Source organism: Elephantulus edwardii, unplaced genomic scaffold (assembly GCF_000299155.1).
Source record: "Elephantulus edwardii isolate Elephantulus edwardi_28Jun2011 unplaced genomic scaffold, EleEdw1.0 scaffold00465, whole genome shotgun sequence".
Lineage (NCBI taxonomy): Eukaryota > Metazoa > Chordata > Mammalia > Macroscelidea > Macroscelididae > Elephantulus > Elephantulus edwardii.
Genome location: NW_006400215.1, coordinates 348,060 through 358,404, shown reverse-complemented (window position 1 = coordinate 358,404; position 10,345 = coordinate 348,060). Strand labels below are relative to the sequence as shown.

General features: G+C 37.7%; 1 protein-coding gene across 1 annotated transcript in view; it reads right to left on the bottom strand.

Annotated features, from left to right (window-relative positions):
* Window positions 1–10,345, bottom strand: part of MB21D1 (Mab-21 domain containing 1) — a 68,676-nt gene that overhangs the window by 57,285 nt on the left and 1,046 nt on the right. The gene's annotated exons all lie outside the window — the stretch shown is intronic.

Sequence of the window (10,345 nt, the reverse complement as noted above, 5' to 3'; positions counted from 1 at the left end):
TTCCACACTCAGTTGGGTCACCTTTCTTTGGAATGGGAACAAATATAGATCTCTTCCAGTCAGTTGGCCAAGTGGTTGTTCTCCAGATTTCTTGGCACAACTTGGTGAGCACATCCAGGGCAACATCTGTTATCTGAAATACTTTTAATTTTTTACAGTATTTTTATTATTAATTATAATGAATGTTTACAGAGACTTTGGATTTCCATTCATACATTGTTGCCTTTTTCTCCCTGCCCACCCATCCTCCCCCAATTTGCTCTTTTCTTTGAAAAGTAAAAGAAAAATTATTTCATTGTTATACAATCCCTCCCCCCAGGTCCACTCCATTATGCAGCCTTTCTTCTGGACTCCTGTCATGGCAATAATACCTAATCATATATTCCTCTAAACAGTTCTCTCCCTCATCTGTTTCAATGCAGTATACATTCTTTATCCCATTTTTCTCAGTCTCCCCTCAACCTCAATGTCAGTCTCATTTTACAATAGTGGCACTGTGCAATATTTGTCCTTTTGTGACTGAGATATTTCACTCAGCATAATAACCCTCCAGGGTCACCCATTTTCTATAATATTTCATGAGTTCCATGTTTTTCAATGCGGCACAGTATTCCATTGTGTGAGTATACAGAGCTTCTCCATCCATTCGTTTGTTGATGGGCACTTGGGTTGTTTCCAACTCTTTGCTATGTGAACAAAGCTGTGATAAACATGGTTGTGCAAGCTATACATATTCTTTTACCTTGTTCAATATTATGTTTGTAAGATTCATTCAGGTTGCCACATTTTACTACAGTTTGGTTTTTTCTTGACTTGATAATGTGCTTTACACAGAGTTATCAGAATTCACTGATTTCTACATAATTTTTTCATTCAGTGCAAACAATAGTAAAGTACATTACTATCTAGAGCAATAAATCTTTTATGAACTGACAATCTCACAGGGAATATACAATAATTTTATCAGATACTTTCTAGATTTTTCACCTAGGATTTGAGGATATTGCAGTAAAACATATGCATATCAATATGTCTGCTGTGTTAAGTCAGTTCTGACTCAGAGCTATTCTATGTACAACAAATGAAACACCCTCCAGTCCTCAGCCATCCTCACAGTCCCAGCTACGCTTGAGCCCACTGTTGGGGCCGCTGTGTCAATGCATTTCATTAAGGGTCTTCTTTTTTCACTGACTTTCTCCTTTATCAGACCTGACAGCCTTCTTCACAGAGTGGGTCTGTCCTGATAATATGTCCTAAGTACTTGAGACAAAGTCTTGCCATTCTCACTTTCAAGGATCATTCTGGCTATCTTGTTGTTATGTGCCATCACGTTGCCTGCGATTTAGAATGACTCTACATACAACAGCTCTGAATCTTTCTCTATCCTGAGCCAACCTTGTCTCTGATACACCTATCCCCATTACCCCTGTCACTGAGTCAATCCATCTGTTGCTCTGTCCCTCTACTCTCTCAAGCATTATTTCTCTCTACAAGGACTGGCTCATCCTTGCAACATGTCCAAAGTACGTCAGATGAAGCGGAATCCTTGCCTCCAAGGAGCCGCCTGGTTTCACCCTCTTTAGGATGAACCTGTTTGTTCTCTTAGTAGTCTGTGGTATATTCAATACTCTTCTCCAGCACAACGGCTCAAACACATCAATTCTCCTTCTATCATCCCTAGTCAGTCTCCAGCTTTCTGATGCATAGCACATAATTGTGAAAACCAGGGCCTGGATCAGGCGCACCTTAGTCTCCAGACTGACATCACTGCTCTTCAGTACTCTGGAGAAGTCCCTGACAGCAGACTTCTCCAAAAACAGATTTGTTTGTTCTTCTGGCAGCCCATAGTATATTCAATATTATTCACCAACACTTTAAAGAGATCTTTTGCAGCATATTTGCCCAACGCAATACATTGTTTGATTTCTTAACTGCTGCTCCCATGAGAATTGATTGTGTCTTCAAGTGAAACTAATTTTTTGACAACTTCAATATTTTCTTCATTTATCATGTTGCTTATTATTGGTTCACTTGTGAGAATCTTTTTTCCCTTGTTTTAAAGGGTAATCTCATTTTCTCCTCCAGGAGAAGGATGTTGGTGTGAAGGAGAAGAACCACCACATCTTCCACTGCTTTGGCAAAAACCTCAGATGGAGGCCTTCTGCCCACATGTCTGTGAGTGCATATTATGGGAACAGTCATTCTATCCTTGAGCGTTGCAACTTGCTATAAATTTGCCATGGAAGAAAGAAGGCATGTGTCGATTTCTATAGACATTATGATTCCATGAAGGATTTTCAGGAGATGAGGAAGCTGGTATTTTTCAGAGTGTAAAACAATTTTAGAATGTAAAGAATGGCTTTATATTGAGTTTCACTGTTGTCTCTGACATATGTTCCTGAACTGTGAAGCAAGACTATAAGGCCTAAGGAATAATTTTGTTGGCAATTAAAACAATTAACACATATTTTAGAAGTGTAATCCATCACTATGATGAATAGTCCATTATATTCACAGTTTCCACCAGAATGTCTTATGTTGGCTTCATTCTTTAAATGTCTGAATATCTGTATGGGGGTACTCCATACTTAAAGCTAAAAGTTTTAGGCCTCATCAGAAAGGGCTTCAAGTTTTCTTACTTTCAGCAAACAATACTGTAGCACCTACATATCTCACATTGTTAGTGAGTCTTTCTCCATCCTAACACTACATTCTACAGAGTCCAGCTTCTCAGATTACTTGCTCACTATGCAAATTAAGAAACAGATCAGAAGAATGTCTATTTGTGCTTTGTGGACTATGCAGAGGCATTTGACTCTGTAGATTATAACAAATTATTGTTAACAATGAGAAAAAGGGGAATTCCTGAACACTTGATTGTGTTTGTGAGAAACCTATAACTAGACCAAGAGGATGTTGTGCAAACAGAGCAAAGGAACACTGCATAGTTTAAAATTAGAAAATGTATGTATCAGAATTGGATCCTTTCTCTGTATTTCTTTAATCCATATGCTGAGCAAATTATTCCAGAAACTGGACTCTATGAAGAAAAACATGGCATTAGGACTGCAGGAAAGACTCATCAATAACTTCTGATATGCAGACGACATAACCTTGCTTGCTGAAAGACTTGAAGCACTTGCTGCACAAGATTAAACACTGTAGCCTTCAATGGGACTTGCATTTCAACATCAAGAAAACAAAAATCCTCGCCAATGGACTGATAATAGGCAGCATCGTGATGGTGGAGAAAGGATTGAGACTGTCAACGACTTTGTCATACTCCACAATTAATACACTTGATACCAGCAGTCAGGAGATCAGGAGAAAAACTGCCTGGGAAAGACTGCAGTTGAGGACCTCTCCAAATTATCAAGGAATAATGATATCACTTTGAAACCAAAGTTGTCCCTGATTCACGCTACAGTATTTTCCATTATTTGCTATCCATCTAATAGCTGGGTAATGGATAAGGACGACAGAAGAAGAATTGATTCCTTTGCACTGTGGTACTGGAGAAGAGTGCTGATTATCCCATGGGACACAAAAAAGAAGAAACAGGTATGTCTTTCAGAGAGTGCAGACAGAGGGCTCCTTGAAGGCAAAGATAATGAAGCTTCATCTCACATACTTAAGGTAGGTTTCTGGGAGGGATTATTCCTAGGAGAGGGACATCATGCTTGGAAAGGTGGAGGGGCAGCAAAAGAGAGGAAGATCCTCAACCAGGTGGGTTGACATGGTGACTGTGACAATGAGCTTGAGTGTGTCAGAGACTACTGTGCAGATGGCATGAGACAGGACAGTGTTCAGATCAGTTATTCAAAGGGTCACTATGAGTCATATTTGACAGCACCTAATAATAATAACAATACAAATTAACTTAGTATAGTGAATTTCTGAGTTTTCCAGGGACTTCAACATGGACAGGTGAATATGGAAGAGGCTGAGAAGTCAGTTGAAGAAAGAGATTTTTTTATCTCTTTTTTTAAAATTCATTCTTTGTTAAACATTTTCTTCCTCTCCCCTCACTTCCTCCTCCCCTAGTCCACTTTGCAATCCACCTCTTGTTCCATATTGTTGTTATACATATATTCTTTTTGGTCAGGTCTTCTTCTCAACTGTTCTAATGCAGTGTTCATTATCTATCCACCCTTCTTCTATTTTCTCTCCAGCCCCTCATGTCTGTCCTATTTTATAATAGTGGTATTATGCATTGTTTGTTCTTTTGGAGGTTTTTTGTTTTTAAAAAAATTATTTTATTTTATTAATTTTAATGAACATTTACAGAAATTTTGTATTTCCATTCATATTTGTTCTTTTGTGATTAAGATATTTCATTTGGCATAATGTCTTCCAGGCTTATCCATGTTGTGTAGTGTTTTACAAGTTCATTGCTTTTCAATGCTGCATAATATTCCATTGTGCTAATGTACCATACTTTTACTAACCATTCATTTGTTGATGGACGTATGTGTTGCTTCTATATCTTTGCTATTGTGCATAACACAGCAATAAACATGGGTGTGCATACATATGTTTGAGTCGTGGTTCTGCTTTATTTAGGGTATATCCCCAGTTGGTATTTCTATTGCCAACTTTTTGAGAAAGGACCAGAACCCCTTCCATAGCAGTTGTACCATTTTACACCCCACCAGGAGTGAATAAGATCCCCGATCTCTCCAAAACCTTACCAACATTTGTTGTTTGCTGGCATGTTGAAGCTTGCATTTACTGGTGGAGTGAGATAACCTCTCATAGCTGTTTTGAGAAGAAAGGGGGTCTTAAGAGAGATTACTCATCCTTTCTTCTTCAGCTCATGCAGTCATTAAATTGAAGGTTTGCAATATGTTAAGGCTTAGCGCTTCAAGACTCTCATTGCCGTGGAGCTGGAACCAGCTCACTGAAGCAGATGCTGCAGTGGGTTTCCAAGGTTGTAACTCACAGAGGAGGAAGTGTTCATCCGCCTCTGTGGAGCCCTGGTGGATCTGAAATGCCAGAGGTGCTTCCTTTGCATTAGCACAGTAACACCCTTTTAACTACGCCTCCAGAGCTCCTTTAGAGACATAAAGCTGCATACATTTGAGTTATTTTCTGAAGATTTTAAAATGCCGACCTCTAAATCTACGTAACTCGTGGTTGCTGTGAAGCCCAACACTGTGACACCAATGAGTCAAATGTGCGAATGGTTACCTATGGGGGACAGTGTTTGGTGGAGCTCCCCAATTAAATTAAGCTTAGAAGCAGGAGTGGCATCCACTTCCATAATAGCTTGCCTCTGGAAACCCAATGAACCTGGAGAAAGGACGAAAGTTATACAGATGTCCAGGTCTTTCATTCATAGGGTCACTATGAGTTGCCTACGACTCGATGGCACTTAACAACAACCACCTCTAAATCTCAAATTTTAAATCATCTATCTAAAAAAAAATCATCTATCTAGATGAGAGGAGTCATTGAATAAAGCTAATATGTAACTCAAAAATAAAAGATTATCACTTAATAAAAATACTTTCTCAATCCCTATTTGTGTTCACACCCAAGATCTTACAACAAAACTAAAGAGACCATTTAAAACATTGGTCAACATATGCCACTGGTCAGGAAATACATTCAATTCAGAAATTTATGCCTGAGTCAATTTATATATTGTTATTGTTGTTAACCGACGTATATTTTCAAATTGAAACTGACTCATAGCTGACCCTCCAGTGGGTTTTCAGAGAAAATAATCCCCATGAGAGAAAACTGTCCACTTTTCTCTCACAGAACAGCTAGTGAATTAAAAAAGCATGCCTCTACAGGGGATAAATAATGTATGTGGTATTGAAACAGACAAGGGAGAGAACTGTATTAAAGGAATACACAATTAGGTATTATTGGCATGACAAGAGTCCAGAATAAGAGTTGCACAATAAAGTGGACTTGGGGGAGAACCTGTATATCAATGAAAAAAACTTTTTTCCAAAGAAAAAAGATAACTCGGGGGAGAGGGGACAGGAAGGAAAACGTGCAATGATGAATGAATGGAAATCCAAGTTCTATAAAAAATTTCATTAAAATCTAAAAATAAAAAAAAAGTATGCCTCTGAGTTGACAGAGCACTCCTTCATTATACAATTAGAACTCTTTCCATTTTCATAGGAATGATTTTCTTAACAACTCAACCATCAAAAAATATATGGGTCTTAAACATGAAAACACATTTAACAGTAATTATATACTTTTGAGAAGTTTATCACCTGGTGTTTTACTTGTGGATAATATAAACTCAAAAGGGCTTAAATTAAGGAGTGATATAAACTTCAACTGCTTTTGGGAAGGATTAAAAGTTTTAATTGGGCCCTTTGAATGTTTGTATCTTTCATATTGCATTAAAAGATTACCTAATAATGATGATTTTTATCTTCTATGCATAACCTTGATTAAAAGTGCAATTACTTGGGTACTAGCAAAATTTCTAAAATAAAGATGTTTTCTCAAAAAAAAAGAGTAATTATACTCATCAACAAACAAATGGATAGGGAAAACTATGGTACATACACAATGGTACATACAGCACTAAAGAACTGTGATCTCATAAAACATTATACAACATGGGTGACCCTGGAGGACATTATGCTGCATGAAATATCTCAGTCACAAAAGGAGAAGTACTGCATAGCATCACTGTTGTAAAACAGGACTGACATGGGAGTTGGGGCGGAAACTAAGAAAAGAGGGGATAAATAATGAACACTGCATTGCAACAGATGAAGGAAAGAACTGTTTAGAAGGAATAGATGATCAGGTATTATTTGTGTGACAACAGTCCAGAATAAGAGGAACACTGAAAAGCAGACTGGATGGAGGAGGAGGGAATTATGCAACAATGAATAAATATTTTTTAAAAAATAATGTCAATTGGGGTGATATGGTGGAAGATGTTCAACAAGCAATGAATGAAAATCCAACTTTTCTGTAAACACTTCGTTAGGTTTTTACAGGCTGTAAATCGCACGAGAGGAGATTGTTCATCTTCCCTGTGAAACAGCTGGTGAATTCAAATAATCTGCCTTAGAGTTGGCAGTGCAAATACTTCTCCACTAGGCCATCAGAGCTCCCTTCAAAGTACTGATAAAGAAATGCAGAACATATTTGCTTACATAAATGAATTGACATATTTTAATTCCCCCATAGTAAGAGAGTCCCAAAGTAACATAAAGGCTATCATCATGCTTAGGAAGGTAGAAGGTCTGTGAAGGAGAAGACGACTTTCAGCCAGATGGATTGACACAGTGACTGCTGCAATGGGCTGAAGTATGTAAAAAATTATGAGGATGGACATGATAGGAGAGGGTTCAGGTCCATTGTTCACAGGGTCGCTATGAGTTTCACTTGACTTGATGGTGTCTAACAGCTTCGAAGAATCATGAAAGGCAGCTCTAGTGGTACAGTGGCAAGGAGTTGCAGTACCAACCCAAAGGCATATAGATCAAACCCATCAAGGGTTCCATGGCAGTTTACAGCCTCTGAAAACCCACTGAAGGGTCAGTTATGAGTCAGTTCTGATTCAATGGTACATAAAAAAACCAACAATCATCCTGAGAATGACTGGCAATCAATATTGGTTAGCTGAATGATCATTTATGGATATAAAAATTACGGGAATAAACAAATGTTCACATCACATCTACAACAATAAAAAAGAACAAGAACCACATGATCCTATTAATTGATGCAAACAAGGCCTTTAACAAAATCCAACAGCCCTTCCTGTATAAAACACTCAACAAAATAGCAATAGAGTGTATTTCCTCAACATAGTGAGAAGTATTTACACAAAACCAAGAGCCAACATGGTTCTCAATGGAGACAGATTAAAGGCATTCCCCTTGAGAACAGGAACTAGGTAAGGATACCCACTATCACCTCTCCTATTGAATATTGTACTGGAAGTATTAGAGTTAGTAGTAATAAGGCAAGACAAGGAAATAATAGGTATACAAAATAACAGGTAGGCAAACAGGAGGTAAAACTTTCTCTATATGCAGATGATATGATAGTATACTTAGAAAACCCTAAAGACCCAGTGAGAAAATTACTGGACATAGTTGACCAACTGAGCAAAGTAACAGGGTACAAGATCAACATAAATCAGTTTAATTTCTCTACAGAAACAAAGAGGATATAAAAATGGAACTAAGGAAAAACCCATTACAATAACTAATATCAAGATTAAATACTTGGGAATACTTTTAACTAAAGATACAAAAGACCTAGACAAAGAAAATTACAAAATATTAATACAAGAAACAAAAAAGAGAACTGGAGAAATACAGGATTATACCATGCTCATGGACAGGAAGAGTCAATATTGTGAAAATGACAGTTCTACCAAAGGCAATCTACAAATTCAACCCCATCCCAATACAGATACCGATTCCATTCTTCAACAAGATGGAAAGGGCAATTTCCAATTTTATTTACAATGGAAAAAGGCCTCGAATAATCATACTACTACTTAAAAAAGAAAACAAGATAGGCGGCATCACACTCTCTGATCTCAAATCTTACTATACAGCTGTGGTGGTCAAGACAGGATGGTACTGGTACAATGGCAGACACCTGGATTAATGGAATAGAATTGAGAACCCAGAAACCAGCTCATCTACGTATGGTCAACTGATCTCTGACAAGGAGATAAAATCAATTAAGTGGGGAAATGCCAGTTTCTTTAACAAACAGTGTTGGCAAAATTATAAAACCACCTGCAGAAAACTTATGCAAGATCCTCCACACCTCACACCATACACAAAAACCAACTCAAGGTGGATCAGAGACCTCGTACCAAAGGCTGTAAAATCCACCCAAGTAAATCTAAGAAGAACTCTAGAAGCCCTAACCCACAGCATAACCAGACTTCCAAGCAAAGCGAAAAACCTACAACCAGGAGAGAATAAAATAGATGAATGAGCCCTTTTAAGAATCATATCCCTATGCAAAGGAGAAAAACTTCTCCAAGAAGGTAAGAAGGAAACCCACAGACTGGGAAAAAAGATTTGGTAATGACATATCTGATAAGAGATTTATATATAAAATTTCTAGAATAATCCAGCATCTCAACAAGATAAATATAAAGAACCCAATCACAAAATGGGCACAGGATATGAATAGATGCATTACCAAAAAGGCATTCAGATGGCAAATACATGAAGAATGGTTCAAAATCCCCAGCTTTCAAAGAGATGTAAATAAAAACAACAATGAAATATCACCTCACCCCAGGAACAATAGCAAAGTTCAACAGGCCAGCAAACAACAAATGTTGGAGAGAGATCAGAACCTTTCTTCATTGCTGGTGGGAAATGCAAAATGGTACAAACACTATGGAAGGCGGTCTTAAAAAGTTTTCTTAAAGACTTTAAAGCTTAAAAGCTTTCGTAAAAAGTTAGAAACAGACATACCATTTGATCCTGCAATTCCACTACTGGGAATATATGCTAAAGAAACCAAAGCCACAACTCAAAACAGATGTAGGAACATCATATTTATTGCTGTGTTGCTCACAATAGCAAGGAGATGGAAGCAACATGAGTATCCATCAAATGAATGGATAGAAAAACTAGGGTACACTCACACAATGGAATATTATGCAACATTAAGAAACAATGAACTTGTAAAACATTACCCAACATGGGAGAGCCTTGAGAACATTATGTTAAGTCACAAAAGGATGAACACTGAATAACACCACTGCTATAAAATAGAGCAGACATGGAGGGTGAGAATGGGAAAAGAGTGCATAGATAATGACAAATGCATTAGATCAGACAAGGGAAAGAACTGTCTGAAAGGAATACATGACTAGGCATTACATGTGTGACAATAATCTGGTACAAGGGATGCCTTGCAGTGAGGACTGAGGGACGTGGGACAGGGGTGGGAGGTAATGTGCAACAATGGGGGGGGGGAATGAAAATAAAGCATTTTCGATGTTTAAAAGAAGTTCTATGCACACTCATGTTTATTGCGGCGTTGTTCACAATAGTAAAGAGTTGGAAACAACCCAAGTGCCCATCAACAAATGAATAGATAGAGAAGCTTTGGTATACTAATGGAATACTATGCTGCATTGAAAAACAAGGACCTCATGAAATATTATACAAAATGGGTTACCCTGGAGGACATTATGCTGAGTGAAATATCTCAGTCACAGAAGGACAAATATTGCATAGTGCCACTGTTGTAAAACGGGACTGACATCAGGGTTGAGGTAATACAGAGAAACAGGGGCTAGGTAATGTATACCGCATTGAAACAGATGAGGGAGAGAACTGTTTAAAAGAGATATATGATTAGGTATTAT